Source organism: Pelodiscus sinensis, chromosome 3, assembly GCF_049634645.1.
Source record: "Pelodiscus sinensis isolate JC-2024 chromosome 3, ASM4963464v1, whole genome shotgun sequence".
In the NCBI taxonomy this organism is placed as follows: Eukaryota; Metazoa; Chordata; order Testudines; family Trionychidae; genus Pelodiscus; species Pelodiscus sinensis.
This window is the reverse complement of record NC_134713.1, coordinates 140403286-140422029: the sequence shown is the minus strand read 5'-3', so window position 1 is coordinate 140422029 and position 18744 is coordinate 140403286. Positions and strand designations below refer to the sequence as shown.

The 18744-nt window shown below is 50.3% G+C and overlaps 1 protein-coding gene across 5 annotated transcripts in view; it reads right to left on the bottom strand.

Moving 5' to 3' along the window:
* The window catches only part of SLC29A1 (solute carrier family 29 member 1 (Augustine blood group)), a 79823-nt gene that overhangs the window by 55266 nt on the left and 5813 nt on the right, over nucleotides 1-18744 (bottom strand). Inside the window, exons 1-2 of one of the 5 annotated variants that reach the window (XM_075925045.1) lie at nucleotides 12928-13121; nucleotides 4562-4738 (exon numbers count right to left, since the gene is read on the bottom strand). The exons of 1 other annotated variant lie outside the window; for it this stretch is intronic. The gene's annotated coding sequence lies outside the window, so the exon portion shown is untranslated. 3 more of the 5 variants (XM_075925043.1, XM_075925042.1, XM_075925044.1) reach the window with 3 other exon arrangements.

Below are 18744 nucleotides of genomic sequence, written 5' to 3'. Positions count from 1 at the left end.
CAAATTATAGCAACCACACCCTCAGCTGGTGTATTACAACTCCTGCCTTGGCATCTACGGGAAGTAAGAGCCCCCCTTATATCCATCCCCAGGGAAGACACACAGGCATAACTAGGGACTGTGTGCCCACTATTCCTTCCTGACCTTGTGGGTGGGAGAGGGCAGTGCTTTGGCCCCACCCTCTGCAATGTTCTCATTAACACAGCTGAATCCGCAGGGTGTCATGACAATTTGCTTCTGCTACAGCCCTGCAGCAAGTGGAGCAAGGGGAAAGCAAAGAGGTTGTTGCACTGATTTCTAGAGTGACAGCTACATGCCAACCCTGCTTGTAGCCGAGCTTGTTCCAGCCCACTGGAGCTTCTGAAACCTGCCAAAACATGGAATGTGGGACAGAAAATTCCTCATCAATGGGCCATTTGTTTCCTTCCCTTTCAGTTATCTTTTTAAAATCCATAATAAATGTGCTACATGATCTCCTTTTACACATCCCATTTCCTACAAAATGTTTTATGAAAGATTCATTTGTTTTCCGCCAGTCAATGTCTTCTACTTAAGTAACAAAATCCAAAGGGGAAAAAACAAACAAACAAACAGTCTTTGAGGGCAGCAGCGGAAAGAGAGATTTGCCCTCGGCATTGGGCAATACACCAGACAATCTAAGAAAATATTATTTCCCTGGACCAATATTTGATTTCTAAGGACCTGAGAGCTGGTCAATATTTGTATGATCTCAGTGTGTTTAGACTCCTTTACACTTTGCACCCCTATAGAAGGTCTCCATCTTTTGCCTGGAGATCTGAAGCACTTGACAACCGTTCATTAACGGACCCTCCCAACCCCTCCACAACAGGTAAAACACTAGCACAATCCCAGGGTTATAGATTCAACACCCTAATGACATCAAAAGCTAAGTGAAAAGAAATGAAACATCTCGCCCAGTGTCACACAATGAGTTAGTGGCAGAAATGGAAACAGAACCCACAGACATCAACAAATGGGGAATCACAACCCTGTAACTCTTATTTGCTCCCATGCCTGTTGCCAGCTGGCACCAAGAGGTCCAGGGTCAAGGAGCTCAGCATAAAAGGTACAGGAGAGCTCAGGAGGCTGGATCAAACAGACATTATCCTTTAGGCCACTGCTGGTTCCAATTCTAACTCTGAGCAGCAGGGACTGAGTTGTCCCCTTCTGACAGATGTTCAAGAGCCCATATGTGAAGTGAATTGGTGGGTTCTCAGCCCAGTTCCCATTAGACATGTGTCTATGGCACAAGACCCACCATCACTGCTGGCACTTATTGGCCCACTTGCTGACAGTCTCAGCAGAGGCCAAGAGGCTGAGGAGCCACTGAGCTAGAGCTCCCATCTAAAGAAGGTCCCTGCCAGGCCGGGCTGAGGAGTTTTACTGTAGCCTGGCCAAGTTTCTGCTCTGTGCAGAGAGGCCCTCTGTCCGCAGAGCTCAACCTGGCACCTGCTGGCACCAAATCCATTCAGGATTTCTCCAAGTGGGTTTTCTGTTCTAAGCTGATCCTGAGACCTGGAAGCTGTGGGCAGGATGCCAAGGGTCACTGCTGCTGCCAAGGGCTCTGTGACAGCAAAGGCAGAAGCACAGACTTTGCATTGTTAGTGTCTCATTAACACTAAAACAAGCCCATAAAACCAGCCGTGCAGGACACTCTTCCATAGTCTGCTTATCTGGGACTGGGGAAACCCTCACTGGTGGCAGGCTCTCTTAGCACAAGTTACCATTTTCAGATATCTGCTTTGTGTCCATTAATCCTTCCTCATAGAGACTGTCCAGTGTGGCTAATGTACATGGCCGAGGGGCATTGCTGGCACTTGATGGCATAGATCACACTCTCACAGGCCTTGGGGACAGGCCAATCCTCGCCGACAGACCACCCCTAACCTCAAACAAATTCTCTGCAGTAACCACACAGTACACCTCCATCATACTGACCCAGGACCCACCCCTGCAATCAGCCCTGGTGCCAACTCTATCTACACAAGTGACACCATCACAGGACCTAGCCACATGAGCCACCACATCAGAGGCTCATTTAACTGCACATCCACCAATGTGATCTATGCCATCAAGTGCCAGCAATGTGCCTCTGCCATGTACACTGGCCAAAGTGGACAGTCTCTATGGGAAGGGAATGGTAACACACAGAAACCTGCTGGGGAACATTCTAACTTGCCCAGGCACTCACTAAAGCAAGGTTACTCAACTTTGGAAGAATGTTACTCACAGCACATGCTGAGGGCCACAACTTAAGTGTGGTTGCATATACATGCAAATATATATGGAAATATACACAACCACACTTCGGTGGTTTCACACTGATGGGCATGAATACAAAGCACTTCCCACAATTCCCAGCACTCCCGGCACCTCCTCCATGTGGAGGCTAGAAATGCCAACACCCTGTACCTGTCTGTTCCAGCCAGCCTGTCCGCTTGCATCTTTCAATGCTCACCCCACCTGGGAGACACCTTGCTGTTGTGGAGCGCGTTCCCCCGGGAGGTCATGTTCAAAGGATCCCACTGATGGGCTGCATGTTGAGCCCTGTGGAAACCCAAACCGCACCACAGGCCACAACAAATACAGTGTGGTCCGCATGTTGAGAAGCCCTGCCTAATGGATCTAAAAGTGACTATACTCTTACAAAGCAATTTCAAAAGCCAGCTGGAGAGAGAAACTGCGGAACTTGCCTTCATTTTCAAATCTGACACATTTAATCAAGGTTTGAACAAAGACATGAACTGGATGGGGCGCTACATTCAACACCTTAATGACATCAAAAGCTAAGTATTGGGCACTTACACCCATTCTATTAGCCTCATTTAACATGGACACTCTAAGGCTTCATCTTCACTGCGAGTTTTTCCTGGCAGAAAATATGCCAATGAGGGACTCATTAGCATAAGTCACAACATCATTAGCATATTTTCTGCTGTTTCTTTTTGCGGAAGGGGTTTTTGCGCAAAAAAAAGCAGCATGGACATTTATTTTTTGCACAAAAAACCCATTTTGCTCAAGATCTTTATGCTTCTCTGGGACAGGCATTAGGATTTTGCGCAAAATGGTTTTTTTGCGCAAAAAATAAATGTCCACACTGCATTTTTTTTGCTCAAAAAGAAACAGCAGAAAATATGCTAATGTCACAACTTATGCTAATGAGTTCCTCATTAGCATATTTTCTGCCAGAAAAACTCTCAGTGAAGACGAAGCCTAACTAAACCCTATGTTTTTTTTCTCTTCTCTTTCCCTCCCCATGTTCCCTGCTTTTCTGTTATTTATTTGTACCTCTGGACCCCTTGCTCCATTCATCAGAAGAAGTGGGTTGTGCCCACAAAAGCTCATGATACCATCAAAACTACATGTTTTGTTAGTCTCTAAGGGTATGTCTATATTGCCACCGTAGTTAGAACTCGGGTGGCTAATGTAGGCATTCGTACTTGCAAATGAAGCCCGGGATTTAAATATCCTGGGCTTCATTTGCATGTTCCCGGGCAACACCATTTTTAAATGCCCCGTAGTTCGAACTACCTGTCCACGGCTACCCGTGGCATGGACTAGGTAGTTCGAATTAAAGCTCCTAATTCAAACTACCATTAAACCTCCTTGCTGGAGGAATATGGTAGTTCGAATTAGGACTTTCATTCGAACTACCTAGTCCGTGCCGCGGGTAGATGCGGGCAGGTAGTTCAAACTACGGGGCATTTAAAAATGGTAGTGCCCGGGAACATGCAAATGAAGCCCGGGATATTTAAATCCCGGGCTTCATTTGCAAGTTTGAATGCATACATTAGCTACCCTAGTTCGAACTAGGATGGCAGTGTAGACATACCCTAAGGTGCTGCAGGACCATTTGTTGTTTTTTAATTTTTTTCAGTTAAACCTATGGTTTAACTGGTTAACTCATTAACTGGGATTTTACATCCTTAACGTGGAGCAGAATCACACTGCACGTCCCTACAGATGCAGGAAATGATTGCCTTGTCACTGCATTTCTTATAAAAAAGGGGAAGGGGCCCAGGATATGCGCATTTTAACCATCTGTCCCAAGCAATACACAAGCGTCACTCCCAGCAGGTTATTGACCATGGGAAACAGACCCACAAGCAGGGGCCCAGGAATTGGGTTAAAAATGAGACTTGAACATCTGTTGATGATTCATTTGTAGACAAAAATAAATAATGCAAATGCCTCTATTAAAAAACACCAACCAGGGTAACAACAGCAGCCACCTGGTGTGTTCTTAGTTTTTGGGGATGGAGCACAGAGCGGGGGTGACACATTCTTTTATTCTTACCACCTCACTTTACCGAGCAGGGTCAGAGATCTAGGGGCACGGCAGATCCACCATCATGTCTATTATCTGAAAATGTGGAAGTTCCATGTGAAAGAGCCGGGGGAGTTGGCTTTTCCTGTTATTGCTCACAGAGCTCCTGCTGAACAGCCCCTTGACAGAGAATGACAACAAAACACAGAGCTTGGCCCTCCTGTGTTTGAACAGGAAGTGTGGGAGGGGTGGCAGGGCAGCTGGAAAACTAACCTGGTTTCTTTATGCAGGCTGGTTTGTTTCCACATCTCAGACTGGGAAGAGTATGTCACTGTCCTCTTCCAAGGTCCACCCACAGCTTGCGTTCCACCCGCTAGCATCACCACTCACAATGGACTTGTGCAGATCTCCGCTGTGTGCCCTGCCCTCACCTTTCTTGCATGATGCAACCTGAAGTGAAACAGTTGACAAGGTGACACTCTCCTCATCTCTGCTTCATAATTAACACCTCCGTGAGAAGCATGGGGGCAGCTCCCACATCCCTAGAGCAAAAGACAGGACTATGCAGCACTTTAAAGACTACCAAGATGGTTTATTAGGTGATGAGCTTTCGTGGGCCTGACCCACTTCAAATTGATCTGAGGAAGTGAGTCTGGCCCATGAAAGCTCATCACCTAATAAACCATCTTGTTAGTCTTTAAAGTGCTACATAGCTCTGTCTTTTGTTTCAGTTAGACCAGACTAACACGGCTGCATCTCTATCACTATCTCTAGAGCAACTACTTGAGGCTCCCTGAAGACTCAGACATCATTGAACATTTTGTCTCCCGATTTGAAGTTTTCCCTTCACCATCTCTAGGACTACACATTTTTTAGTTGAGTGCTGAGAAGCTGCAGCACAAAGTGCTAACAGCAGGAGAGCACTGTGGGCAGCCCAGTGTCATAAACCAGCCTAATTCCACCCAGCGCAGGCTGTAGAGAAAAGTGAGGCTTCAAAGCAGGAAAGAAAGCAGAGACAGAGATGCCGTAGCAGAGTCCATCTATTCCAGGGGTGGGCAATAATTTTTCATGGGGGGCCACTCCAAGAACTTGGAAAGTGGTCGCGGGCCGCACTCTTCCATATTAATGGAGGAGGAGCAGGGTCTGGGATGGAGGTTGGGTGCAGAAGGTCGCTTGGGGTAAGGGATTAGGGTGCAGGAGGGAGTGTGGGGTTTGGGCGGAGGTGGTTGTGACCTGGGGCACTGGACTTGGGTGCTGGGGTTTGGGTTGTGACCTAGGACAGGAGGGGATTGTGACCTACAGCAGGGGACTGAGGTACAGGAGGAGGTGCAGGGGTTTGGGTTGTGACCTAAGGCAAGAGGGGATTGTGATCTGGGGCAGGGGATTGGGGTGCCAAATATAGAAGGGGATATGGGTGCACGAGGGGGGCAGAATGTTTGGATATGTGAAGTAGAAGGTAGGCATAGGGGGGCAGAGGTTTGGAGAGAGGGAGGAGCTGGGGTGCCAGAGGCAAGCTTTGGCTAGGAGATTTCCCTGAGTGACTCCTAGCCAGCAGCCCAGCATGTTTCTCAGGTGCCCACCAACCAGCCTGTCCTGCCCCCACGCAGGCTGCAGAGGCGTGTGTGTGTGTGAATAAGTACGAGCTCGAGGTGAGGGGCATGATACTTCATGGCTGCCTGTTATTCAAACACACACTCCCATTGGCCAGTTTCTGGTCAGAAACCAATCTAGGGGATTGTACTGGGGCAGGGGCACCTTCTGAAACCTTCCCCCCTTCTCTCTGGACTCACAGTTTTGAAAGAGACACAGCACAGCAACTGCTTTTCTGAGTGGTGTGCAGGTGGAGCAAGGCAAGCAGGGAGCCTGCCTGGTGCTCCCCGCTGTGTCTGCAGGTCGGATCTGGTGGCTTGGTGGGCTGGATCTGACCCATGGGCTGTATTTTGCGCAGGCCTGAACTAATCCTTCCCAAGGAGGGAAAGGCAGGAGGAGGCTATATATCACGTCCCACAGGGGCTCTATCCATCCTAGGGCCTCCCGCTCCTTCCCTGGAGAAGCAATTCATAGCTAAGTGCCAGGAAAGCCCTCCAAACACTGCCTGCATGTTTCCCTTTCCTACTTTTATCATTGACTCCCCCATACAGCTGCTAACTAAGAGCCAGGCTGGGCCAGGCCCATGCTGTATTGTGGGGACCCTAGACCCAGCCCTGGATCTAACAGGAGAAGGGGTCAGATCTAGTCACTATTTTCACAGGGCTTTGCTTAGGGTTTCTCAGCCATCTGGGCTTGATGGGGGTGGGGGAAGTAGAGGCCCCTCTATGGTGCTTCTGCATACGCTGCCTTAGTGTTGGCTGCTGGTGCTCCCAGGAGACATAGGTCCCTGTCCCCTCAGGCTCCTTTCTCAGGCCCCATCTCCTAGGGGTGGGGCTTTGGGATCTGGACACAAGGCTTCAAGCTGATGCCCCCAAGTATTTTAGGAAAAAATACTTTTATGCCACCAAAAAGTGTGTCCTGAGAAGCCCTGGCTTAGTGGCAATGCCAGGGCATGGAATGACTGCCCTCTGCTGGGGAATGACAGAAAGCACCTGTCTAGCATTCCCAAATCAGCCTGCACCCGCTCCATCACCCCCAGGCAGGCAGAGCTGTGGCTGCTCTCCCCTCAGGAGCACAGATAAGGCCACCCACTTGTGTCTCTAGCCCCTGATGGGGACTCAATGGCTTGTCGTGCTGGGTGGAGACTCAATAGGTTGCTTTGCCGGCGGTGCCCGGAAGGCGGGCTCTGCCTTTCCAGCTCAGCAGGCACAAACAAACCCGCATTGTCTGACTCAGGCTGCAGCCCTGCGAGGGGCCCACCAGGGAAGCTCAGCCAGCTGCCTCCCCACAGCTGGGCCAAGCTCAGAGCTGTGCACTGCCCCTTGGACTGGGGAAGGGGGAGTCTGGCATAAGGCTAAATCCAAACTACAGCCCCTGGTCACTGTGTCACTAGCAGGGCCGTCTGGCACAGCTGGGAGGGAGAGGTGTTAAATGCTGGCACCACTGGAGTCATGATCATTGCTCCTGGCCAGACCCCTCGATTCTCCCCAACTCATTCAGACTGAAGGACATCTCGGTATGGATATGAGAGGACAGCCACTTGTTCTCTCAGGAAGCAGGGCAAGGGTTGATGGCCAGGGGCTTTCCCCATCCTCACGGCCTGCAGAGGGTTTCCAGTCCACCCAGTCCAAAGGCCTATAAGATATACAGCTTCCTCCTGCCTTGCCCTCCTTGGGAAGGATTAGTTCAGGCCTAGGCTGACTACAGTGCCCACTCCTGCACAGCCATCTTTGGAAGTGATCTTTCCCTTCCCTTGGCACGCCAGCAGCCTCTCCCGTATCTCCCTCCTCAGCCCCTCTCTTCCCTGCCATACTCCTACCTCTTGCACCTTGTTCTTTATTCTTCCCGCACACACAGCTCCCTTCACTGCCTTTGCCACTCCCACACCTCTAACATTTCCTTCTTTCCAGCTTCTACCCTCTCACCAAAGCAGGCTGCACCTTGTTTATCAGGGATGGTCTAGATCAGGTCTGCACAACTTGGAAAGCGGCAAGGGCCACATTACTCCAAAGAAAACAGCTGTGGGCCACAAGTAGGGATGCTCTCCCAAAAAATACCGAACACCCAGGCAAAACATTTTTGTCGAGCAAACAACCAACCAACCAACCAACCAACCAACCAACCAACCAACCAAAAAAAAAAAAAAAACAACTCACCATGCGTGTCTCCACTTGGCCCCCTGACATTTGTCTGCACCCTGCCCCTTGGTGCCTTCCCCTTTCTCCTGACCTGCCCCCTTCCCCTCTGCACAAGCCCTTTCCCCTCCCCTACCTGGCTTCTGCCTTCCAGGTTGCGGGGCTGCTGGAGCCTTTTTGAATCCGGCGGTCGCTGGCCGTGACGTCATGACGCCATGTCACGCCAGCATCCTGGCGTCTGCCGGCGTCCCGCCCTCTAGCTTGCGCCCTGCCGCCTTGCACCAGAGCTGCATGCAGGCAACCTGGCAGCAAGAATCGCCACACTTCCCTCTCCCCGGCGGTGCTCCGCTCCTCCGGCCGGCCGGCAGATCGGATGGGGCCATGCCACCTGTAGTCGGTATAGCCTGCAAAGTGAGCCTCTGCGGGCTGCATGCAGCCCTCGGGCCGTATGTTGTGCAGGCCTGGTCTAGACCAGTGTTTCCCAATTTTATTTGGCCATGGAACCCTTTTCAGAATTTCAAGGAACCTCTAGGTTTGTCAAGCAAAAAAAAAGGGGGGGGGGGAGGAACCCACCAATGCATGAAAACCACATTCCTTCCCCAAGACCCCACCCCTTCCTTGAGGCCCCATCCTCTCTGTTCCCCTCCTCTCCATCACTTGCTATCCCCAGACTTTATACACTCTCAGTGGGTTGAGACAGGAGGGGTGGGCTCTGGGGTGGGAATGAGGGATTTGGGTGTGGGAAGGGGTGAGAAGTGCAAGCTCTGGGAAGGAATTTGGATGCAGGAGAAGGGGATGCTGGCTCGGGGAGGGGGCTCCAGGCTGGGGGGTGTTGGGTTCAGGTGGAAGGTTGGGGTGCTGAGCAAGCCACGGGCTTGTGGATGTGAGGGTGCAGGAGTTTGGGTTGGATATGTGAGGGGCCCAGGGCAGGGAGGTTGTGAGTATGATGAGCTCAGGTCACAGATTTGTGATCTGTGGATGGTGCAGGAATGTTGTGGCAGAAGACTGAGGATGTGGGGATGCAGGAGTGTGGGGATGTAAGAGGCTCAGGACAGGGGGTTTCAGTGTATGATAGGCTCAGATTTGGGGTCAGATGGTGCAGGAGTGTTATGATGCTGCAGTGAGATGGGGATTTGGCCCCAATTGCGGACATGTTGGCCAGGCTTCATTTTTAAATAAAATATTATGTCAAACTCAAAAGGTTTCAGCTTTGTCTTTATTTATGAGAAGGGTGAGGAACCTGTTTTGAGTCAAGGGTCCCTGACCCACAGAAAAGTCAGTTGGGGCCACACAGGTGAGATGCTTAAAAAAATACACCCTCCAAAAACCCCCAAGCCTCACTAATGTGGTCCCAACAGTGCTGGTGGGGGCAGGGGACAGAGTGCTAGTGGGTGCTGGGGCTGAGGAGAGGGTGCTGCTGGGTGGCAGGATGCTGGCATAGGTGGCAGAGTGCTGGGGCAGGATGCTGGCGTAGGTGTCAGGGTGCTGGTGTCAGGGACATGGTCCTGCTGGGCACTGGGGTGGGTGACAGGTGCTGGGACAAGGACAAGGTGGTGCTGGATCCTGGGGTGGATGGCAGGGTGCTGGGGACAAGGACAAGGTGGTGCTGGGTCCTGGGGTGGATGGCAGGGGTGCTGGGGCCGGGGACAGGGTGGTGCTAGGGTGGGTGGCAGGGTGCTGGGAGCAGGGCCAGGGTGCTGCTGGGTTCTGGGGACATTGTTGGTGGGGGCAGGGGAGAGGGTACCCGTGGGGAGTCTGGGCAGGGGTCAGGGGCAGCTGGGACCAGTACCTGGCAATCCTGCAGCACCTCGGGTTACGGGAGTGTGCGACTGCACTTCCCCTCCCCAAACAGTTGGCGTGCACGCTGCCTGAACAGCAGGGGCTCTTGCACTCCAGCAACTTACTTCCACCACGCTGTCCTGCAGAGGAGGAGGGCACAGTGAGTCCCAGGGCAGAGTGTGCTGCCTGCATAGTCGGAGCTGTGCAGCCCTGGGTCTCCTGACCTCCCCTGCCCCCCCAAACCACGCAGAAAGGCGGCGGAACTAAGTTGCCGGATGCCACCGCCCCAGCTGTTCAGGCAGTGCGTGCTGGCTCCTTTGGGGAGGGGAAGTGCTTCCTTCCCTGCTGTGGGTAACGTGAGGTCACTCCTGTCCGGCACCCCCTTAGTGTGCCTGCTGGGAACAGCTGTTCCCTCTGCCCTTGCCTCCCTATGCCTCTGCTGGTTAGCTGGCTCCCTCTCTGTTTCAGAGGGGGCGGGGGAGTGCCGGCTCTTTGCGGAACCCCTGCTTTCGCTTCACAGAAGCCCAGAATTCTGTGGAGCACCAATTGGGAAACACTGATCTAGACAGTGCTTGGTCCTGCCACGAAGGCAGGGGACTGGACTCGGTGACCTCTCGAGGTCCCTTCCAGTCCTAGTGTTCTATGATTCTATGATTCACTTTCTCTTACTGCAGTAATTAACTGCCTAAGGGCTGCACTTCACTGGGCAGGCAGGGGAGGCTGGTTGCAATTGGACAGCCCCTTGGCTGTGGTGCTAAGCCTGAGGGTTTCAGCACATGCCCAGTGCCCACCTAGCTGAGTCCTGAGGCACTACATGCTTGCGGCAGGGTACGGAGAGGAGACCCATCTATGTCACCTGGGAGGGACTGAGCTAAGACCCAGCAAACTCCTTATGCATCACATGGGCTCGTGCTGGCAGAGGGGTTCCAGGAGTGACCCAACATGGGAGCCCATGAGGGATTTCTTGCTACTCTGGGACAGGTGCAGAGAGAATGAATCGCTGGACTCGTGGACACAGCGATACCCAGCACCACACTGCCCACCTCCCATCCACCCTCTCCCTATTACCCAGGTCTTGCTCCCTCTGCTGCAGGGAAGCCTTTCTCGCCTTGCCAGCCAGGCCCCAAGTGAATTCCTCCAAACTCTAGCCCCTTGCGGCAACATCACGGCCCCCACCCAGGACCCTGCACTGCCAGTGCCCTGACAGACCCGCTCAGCGAGTGCAACCTGCTCCTGGCTGGACAGAGCTGCATGTATCATCCAGCTTTGTTGCTGGAGCCAGGGTGCTGAGAAGGAACAGAGCTCCCTGCAGAGAATAGCTGCTGGAGCCCAGCCAGGCTCATCAAATCCAATGAGAGGGAGATGGACGGCTGGGAGGGATCAAGGCCTCGCAAGGGAGGGAGAAGTCACAGAGGTCTCCTCCCTCTGAGACTGCATGGCTGCTCGCTTCTCCATTCCTAACCGCCAGAGCAGCCCTCCCCCACGCAGCACGCTGGGCCTGCTCCACGTCACCCGAGAGACGGCACGTAGAGAGCCCTTCTTTGTGGCCCTTACGGTGCCATCTGCGTCCTCCAGCACTCACGTGCAGGTGCTGCCACCGCAGTGCTGCCTCCCTGCCTCTGAGCTCCCCAGAAATGGGGGCTTCTTACTGACTCCTAAGAATGTTTCCATTGCCTTGGCATCTGGGCGTGCTTACTGCCATGCAAAAATCAGAATGAGCCCTTCCTGCTGAGCCCTGCTCCTCAAAACAGAGCTCCACGCTCCTGTGTAGCTACTCCCTGCACCCCAGGCATTGCAAGGTAGCTCAGGTGCCTGGGGTAGCAGGGTGCCAGAAGAACCCAGACTGGCTGTGCCTGGCAGGACACACTATTCCTTTGTGGTTTCACTACCTGCCTGTCCCAGCAGCTGAATGCCAGGCCTGACAACAGAGGATGGTAAAGGGGTTAGGGGACCCCTCCAGGCTGAAATCAGATGTCCTGCACTAGAACAAACCAACATCTGGGCTAAGGGCTGGCATGACTCTAGCCAACCCCTGCCCTAGGTTTGCCACCAGAAATGCCAGGATGTGTCACTGACAACAGGCCTGAGTTTTGGGCTTCCTATCCAACCACATCACTGAGCCACCTGAATTTGGGGATGAGTGGGAATTTAGAGCTACTGACTTCCACATCCCAGCAGGTGCTGGATCTGGCTAACCCACTTCCCAGCCACCAATACCTGGTCCCCCCCCCGCATCACGCATACAGCAAATTTAAAAGGCCTGCAGTAGTACGTGGTGTTCCCATGCCTTCTCCCCCTCACTGCGAATGCACACAGCTCTACCTGCCCCAGCAATAAAGGAAGCAGTACCCACCACCTGTAGGTGCTACAGCTATGGAGCTCCCTCTCCCCACAGACTCAGGATCCAGCTTCTTACTCTTCATTTTAAAATGATAAAATCTCTAGCCATCACATTCATGCACAAAATCTTCCAACCTAGCCTGCCTGAGTTTGCACACAGCCTGAAACAACAGCGCCCAAAATTAACTGATCTCCCTAATAGCTTTCTGCAGTAAATATTTATCTTCTGTCTAAAGCTGCCTAATACTTAATCCATGTTTCGGGAAGGCAAAGTTTATTTATCATGCTTCAGAAAATGTTTTCTCTTTAGATCTAAGCAGTTGCTAAGTTGTTATTAAACATTCCCCAAATGGCTTCCCAGCTTTAGTTACTTGCAATAACACACACACACAAGCCAGTATGCACAGTGCCATGACAAATGTATAACAAACAGGGAGACACGACTCTGAAACAGCCAATAGCAACAGATCACGTCTTACATAAAGGGAAAGCACCCAGCCCTCCCTATATAGGACCCTGAGCAATTTCCCCCTCTTCCAAAAGTACCCCTCCAAAGAAGACCCCCAGATGTGGACTATTTTGGACCCAGGGGGAAGAGGGCTCCAAAGCCAATAGGATGCTCTGCCCCTTCTGTTTCATACAACCTCTATTGTAGCAGTACAGCATGGGGAAGAGGCAGTCTCTCAGATAGGCAGATCCTCCAGAGCCATTGGGGCTATCATGATCTTGGACCATCTAGACTCCCACAACACACATCCTGGAGCACTGTCGACATGTGCGCCTGGCGAGACACACCATTGAGTGAGCAGCACCAGCTTCTGCCTGGATTGAAGGTGCAGACACACACACAGGGTGGTGCAGAAATCCAATCTTGATGGCAAAGGCATGAATCAAAGTAGCAAAGTCTCCATAGAGGAGAAAAGACTATATCCGCCTAGCTGGATGCATATGAGAAAAAGCCTCCCAGACTAATGCTGCAGCTGGTTAAACAGTAACTGGCAATCTACTCAGCTCCTGGATTGGGAGCACCAGTGCCACCTGGCAGGCAAACTTCCTCCTTCACATACAACCCTCATTCTATCTTTTGGTTGCTATCCAAACTTGGAAAAAAAAAAAAAAAAAAACACCCTAAGAATCTCTGCACTGGGCTCAACTAGCTCGCTCTCAGCCCTGCTGCAGTCCAGCCAGGCTCTGGGAAAAGGACTTGCCTGCCATAGCTGAGTGGGACGAGATAGACATTGTTGCAATTATTGGACTTGAAAAATTACTTTATTTGTAAATTTCAATGTAAACAGTATGTAAAAGTTTATCAGCTGTTACAATAACCTATAACTGTATGCTGGCTTGGGAATGAACTACAGAAAATAGGTCAAGTTGTTTTTAATACTAAGTGTTATGAACAAATGCAAGAGAACCAGACAGAGAAACTAAATTAGTCTAAACAGAAAAAAGCCTACTAATATGATTTACGGTAAGGACTGTGCTAAAATTAAACTAAATATACCACAAAAAGACAGGAGTCCTGAAATCAACAGAGTAAAAATAATGTGGCGAATCTGAGGCCTAATTGGTGGACAAAATAATGAGGGAATAAACTATGCCACCCACTTTTTTTCATTTAGGAGTTTTAAAAAAAGATGCAAACATCTTGCCAAACATCCCAACACAATTTAGCGTGTTTTGTTTTACTTTACTTTTCCCAGCCCCTAAGACAGAAGAAGCAATTGGGCTGAAAGTTATGTTCTTGCACTTGTTTAAGGAACTTTGATTTGTATTGGTAAGTAAACATTACAACAGTGCAAAAGCTTATCAGCGCCTTTAACTCTTTTTTCTCTTAAAATCAATACACTGCAGAGCACAGATCCAGATTCAGGGCGGGCTGAAGCTTTAAGCAAATGACTTTTGTTTGCTCTAGTCACAAAGTTAGATCTGACCAGGGAGCTGCTCTGGAAACACTGCAGCCTGGCTTGGCCGAAGCATGTCAAGCCCTTCACGGAGATTGTGCCAGAGAAACAATCCTCCCCTCCTCCATGCCCCAGGAAAGTGTGTGCCATGTATGGGAGACTGCTCCCATCAGCGTGGGTGGTACTGGGCCACGGTGGGGTGCTCCCATAGGGCTTGCTGGGGGAGACAGTAAAGTCCTGGAGTGTTGTGTGCTGTGCACAGTTCACACCAAAGGCTGCAGCAGTAAGGAGACACAAAGTCTTAAGGCCCTGCTAGCAGCTCCATTTCTCCTGGGTTGGGAACAGCCTTATCTCAGTCCCTCAGATAAGGAACAGTTCTGAGCTAAAGGCTGCTGCTGAGCAGCCCAGCTCTTTATCACAAGTGGCTTTCTGGACTCTGCTGCCATGGAGCCAGCAAGATGCCTGTAGGGATGAGGCAAATTCTTTCTCTCTTACATCATTTCACTCATTCACGCTCTGCTTGCCAGCCCTTGGCTTGCTGACTTTAACACTGGAACGTCCATTCTGGGACAGACCAATGGTCCATGGAGGCCTTGTATCCTTCCTGTCTGTGACAGTGGCTGGTGCCAGATGCTGAAAAGGGAATGTACAGAACAGGGCAATTTTGACTGATCCATCCCCTGTTGTCCAGTCCCAGCAGTCAGAGGCTGAGAGACACCCGGAGAATGGAGTTCTGTCTCTCTCTGATCATCCTGGCTAATAGCAGTTGATGGACCTAACCTCCACAGGCTTATCCAATTATTTTGAACCCAGCTATAGTTCTGGCATTCATAACGTCCCCTGGCAATGAGTCTCAGAGTCTGACTGTGTGTCATGTGAAGAAATGCTTCCTTGTGTTTGTTTTAAATCTGCTACCTATTCATGTCACCTCATGAAACTTTGCAGATCATGAGGTGGTCTCACGATTCAGGAAGGCCCAGTCTCCCAGCAGCTTCCCTCACTTCAGCCACCTAGCACATGGTGACATCTTCGCCCGGTCAGAGAGAAGTGCCCCAGCTAGTGCCTCTGTGCTGCACTGTCCCTTTAAATCAGCCTGTCCCCTGCCTAGGATCCAGAGAAGGGTTGTGGCACATTGTTTGTAAGAGTGAAGGTATGTGTTTGTCCCCCATCCACAGAGGCCTGCAGCTCCAGTCCAGGAAATCCTGTGTATTTCACTGCTATCAAATTCACCATAGCTAGCTGACAGCAACAGGGCCAGGCACAGCCCAGTTGTGCCTAGTAGATGGGTGGGCACCTCTCATGAACTGCCACATGGCCTCTCTGAGCCCCGCTGGGCTCCCTTGGGAGCACCCACTTCCAAGCTAAAGCACCTGCTGGGTGACAACACATTACAAGTGAACGGGGTGGGGAAATCAGGTTTTCTCCCCAGTGGATCCCAGATGGCAGAGCTATCCAACTTGGTTCATTCCAGCCATTGCCAAGCAAGGAGGGAGAATTTACGGGCCTATATCTGAACACTTACATTGGCACTGAAATAAGAGGAAGAAAAGACCTGTTGGTCTCCTGGGATCCCCTGAGTGTCTGGGTCAGGCCTTATGCATGACAGCTTTAATATATCATCCTTTGGATTAGGGCCTAGGGGTTTTCAAACTCTGGGTCGTGGCTTGTAAGGGCAAACCACTAGCTGGCTGCGAGATGCTCTGTTTACCTGTACCTCCCCAGATACGGGCAATCATTGCTCCCGTTGGCCTCAGATTGCCATTCCTAGCCAAGGGACGCTGCAGGAGCGGTGTCCCAGAGTTTGAAAACCCCTGGTATAAGACGCTGGTTTGGCATGCATGATCATGTTGCTGCCCCCCCAGAGGCCGGACTGAGGGATTATAACAAACTGCTACTTAGTGCCAACTAATGGAATTACTCCCTTAGGTCTTGTACTTTTGGAGCTCCAGATACTGGTTTCAATTCCCCATTTCAGCTGTGGAGCCACGAATCTATACACTCTTGTCCCTATGGCAAAGCCAGTGAAGACAGGCAATTATAAAGTTGCAATTTACTACCTGGGCTGGTTTGCCTGAGAACTGAAACAAAGCAGGCAGATGCCCTGCAAGAAGAATGGCAGGTAGGTGAGAACTTTTAATGCACAGTAGGGAGCTACCTAGAAAACCACTGCCCTCTGCTGGTAGGAAGCTGAATTACTGAGTGAGGTGCCATAAGCCCCTGTATGGATATGGCAACTTTCCTCGGGCTGGGCCTGTGCTGGTGGCGGCGCATCAGGATCTTAATGTGATCCCCACTGGTGCAGCGAAGTTCTAGAATGCCACAATGGGCAGGGCAGATCTGAGACAACTGTGAAATCCCAGTTGCTTATGGATTTGCTCCCACATCAGATCTTTCCCGGCTTGTTTGTCAATTCCACTCTGATCCACTCAGACAGCAGGAGGGAGCAGTCCCCCTGCTAACATTTGGCTCAGTACACACATTTGGCTCAGCCAAAGCCTCCCTCGGGAGGTGGGACATCCAGTGATACAGGGCTCCCGTATATAGCTCACCTTCAGCCACAGCAGCAGAGAGGGAAAACTTGGGGCCCCTCCTTCCCACAGCATGTAGAGAGCAGGAGGTGTCCTGCCTTTTCCCTGCCAGGGATGAGGGTGGCACATGAGGTGCACGGGAAATGGATTAGGTGGTTTACAGACTTAAATTCCTCTGTAGCTTGATATATGAAAGTAGGAGGACAAGTTAAACAGGGGGTGAGTGAGCACAGTGCTAACCACCCATGAGATCAGGGGGTGGGAGACAGGGCGAGTGGAGCAGCAAAGCAAACTGGACACCATCTCTGCAGTGCAAAACTGCACACAGCAAGTGAAGCACTCCAGAGGTCTTGTTCACTTTGCTTTGCTGGATGGGGAAAGAGACACTAGTGGGCAATTTGGGGGTTCTGCTGTAGCCAATGAGGTTTCAAAATAGCACATCCAGCTTTCTCTGCCAGAGTGAAGAGCAGCAGCCATTAGCTGTACAGCTTGGAGTCATATACCCACATTCCATCTAAATTGCATTACAATAGTGTCACACCAGGCTGTTCAGAAGGAGATCCTGTCCTAGTGGCACCCAGTATCACCAGATAAAGAAACAGATCTCAAGAAGGGTAAAGAAAACTTAGTTTAACAGCATTTTGTCTGGCAAGAAACTGTTGCCAGACAAAATCAATAGTTGAGGCTGTGGAATCGTTATTCTATGATTATGGTCCTCAATTTCCTACTGTTTTTCAGTATGATCTCTGTCTGGTTTTTAATTAATTCTATCTGCTATATAATTAATTTTGCTAGGTGTAAATCAGTTAAGGTGGCGGGGTATGATTGGTTAGATAATTTTGTTTCAGAATGTTACAACTGGTTAATAAAATTACAGTAAAATAATTGGTTACGGTAGAGCTAAGCAGGACTCAAGTTTCACTACATAAACCGGGATCCAAGAAAGAAACCAAAGGGAAAGAAGAAAGGAAGAAAAAAACAGAAAGAAGAAGAAAGAAAGACCTGGAAGAAGAACTCACCTCCAAGACCCAGCGTAAGACCAAAGCTGCCAGGACTACTCTGCACAGCCAAGACATGCAGCAACCAGAGACTGACCTTGCGTGGCCAACAGTGGAAGTTTACCTGCATTTATCAGGATTGGTGAGCATGACACTGTATGCTTAACATGTGTATTCTGCTTGCTTGGTAATTGTCAACAGAGAGTAAGAATATTACTGTTAGGCTCTTTCAGTGGTAAAAAATCCTGCAAACCCACATGAAGGTACGCCCTGAGGCCTAGGAATTGGATAAGAGTGGGTGTTTAAATTAACAGGGTTGCACCTTGAGCCCTAGAAATTGAGTAAAAGTGTGTATCCCTAGTGTGTGGGAATGACAAGAGAAATCTGTGTGAGTAACACATTTGGTGGAGAATGTGGGCAGCCTAAGGTCGTTTGGACCAAATTGATCTAGCTAATTGTTTCTCAACCAGTGGTACGAATACCCTTAAGGGTACTCGACAGAAGTCTGGGGGGGGGGGGGTACATCAACACTACTGACATTTGGAAAAAATGAATGTTTGTTTTAAGTTTTACAGAGCTTTATTATTTTTTTTTACTTTTTACACCCATAAATTTAATTGCCTGTCTGGCTACAATTAAGTTGTTTAAACAAATGTGTTGCAATGGTAGAAAAAAATTTTGTGTGTCTGAAAACTGTAGATACTGGAGGTACTTATAATTTTTTTTTTTAAAAAAGGGGTACTTTATAAAAAAAAGGTTGAGAAACACTGATCCAGCTTAGCACAGTAATAGCAGAATACTAGTGGCATTGTGTAAAAAGGGTCACCACCTACTTGGCAGAATGTTCACCCTTAAGCAACAGAAGGGAAAGGAAATCAAGCAAAGTGACCAGGAGGGGCGGGTATTAGCTGAGGAGCTCTCCCTCCTTGCTAAATGGGTAGCGGAACAAGGTCCATGCCCATGGGGCAAGATTCTTTCCAGGGGAGGGATGCCCTGGATTCTGCTTGTAAAGGGTTTGAAGGGGTTTGAAGTATTCTGTAAGTGCATGAAACCAAACCCAAAGAAAAAGGCTGTGAAAGCAGCAGCAGCCCAAGCATTGTGGAAAATGGTCACCAATCTCTCCAGCCTGGTCACACTCTGGGAAAGGCAACTAGCGGTATGTCTACACTACCCTGCTAGTTC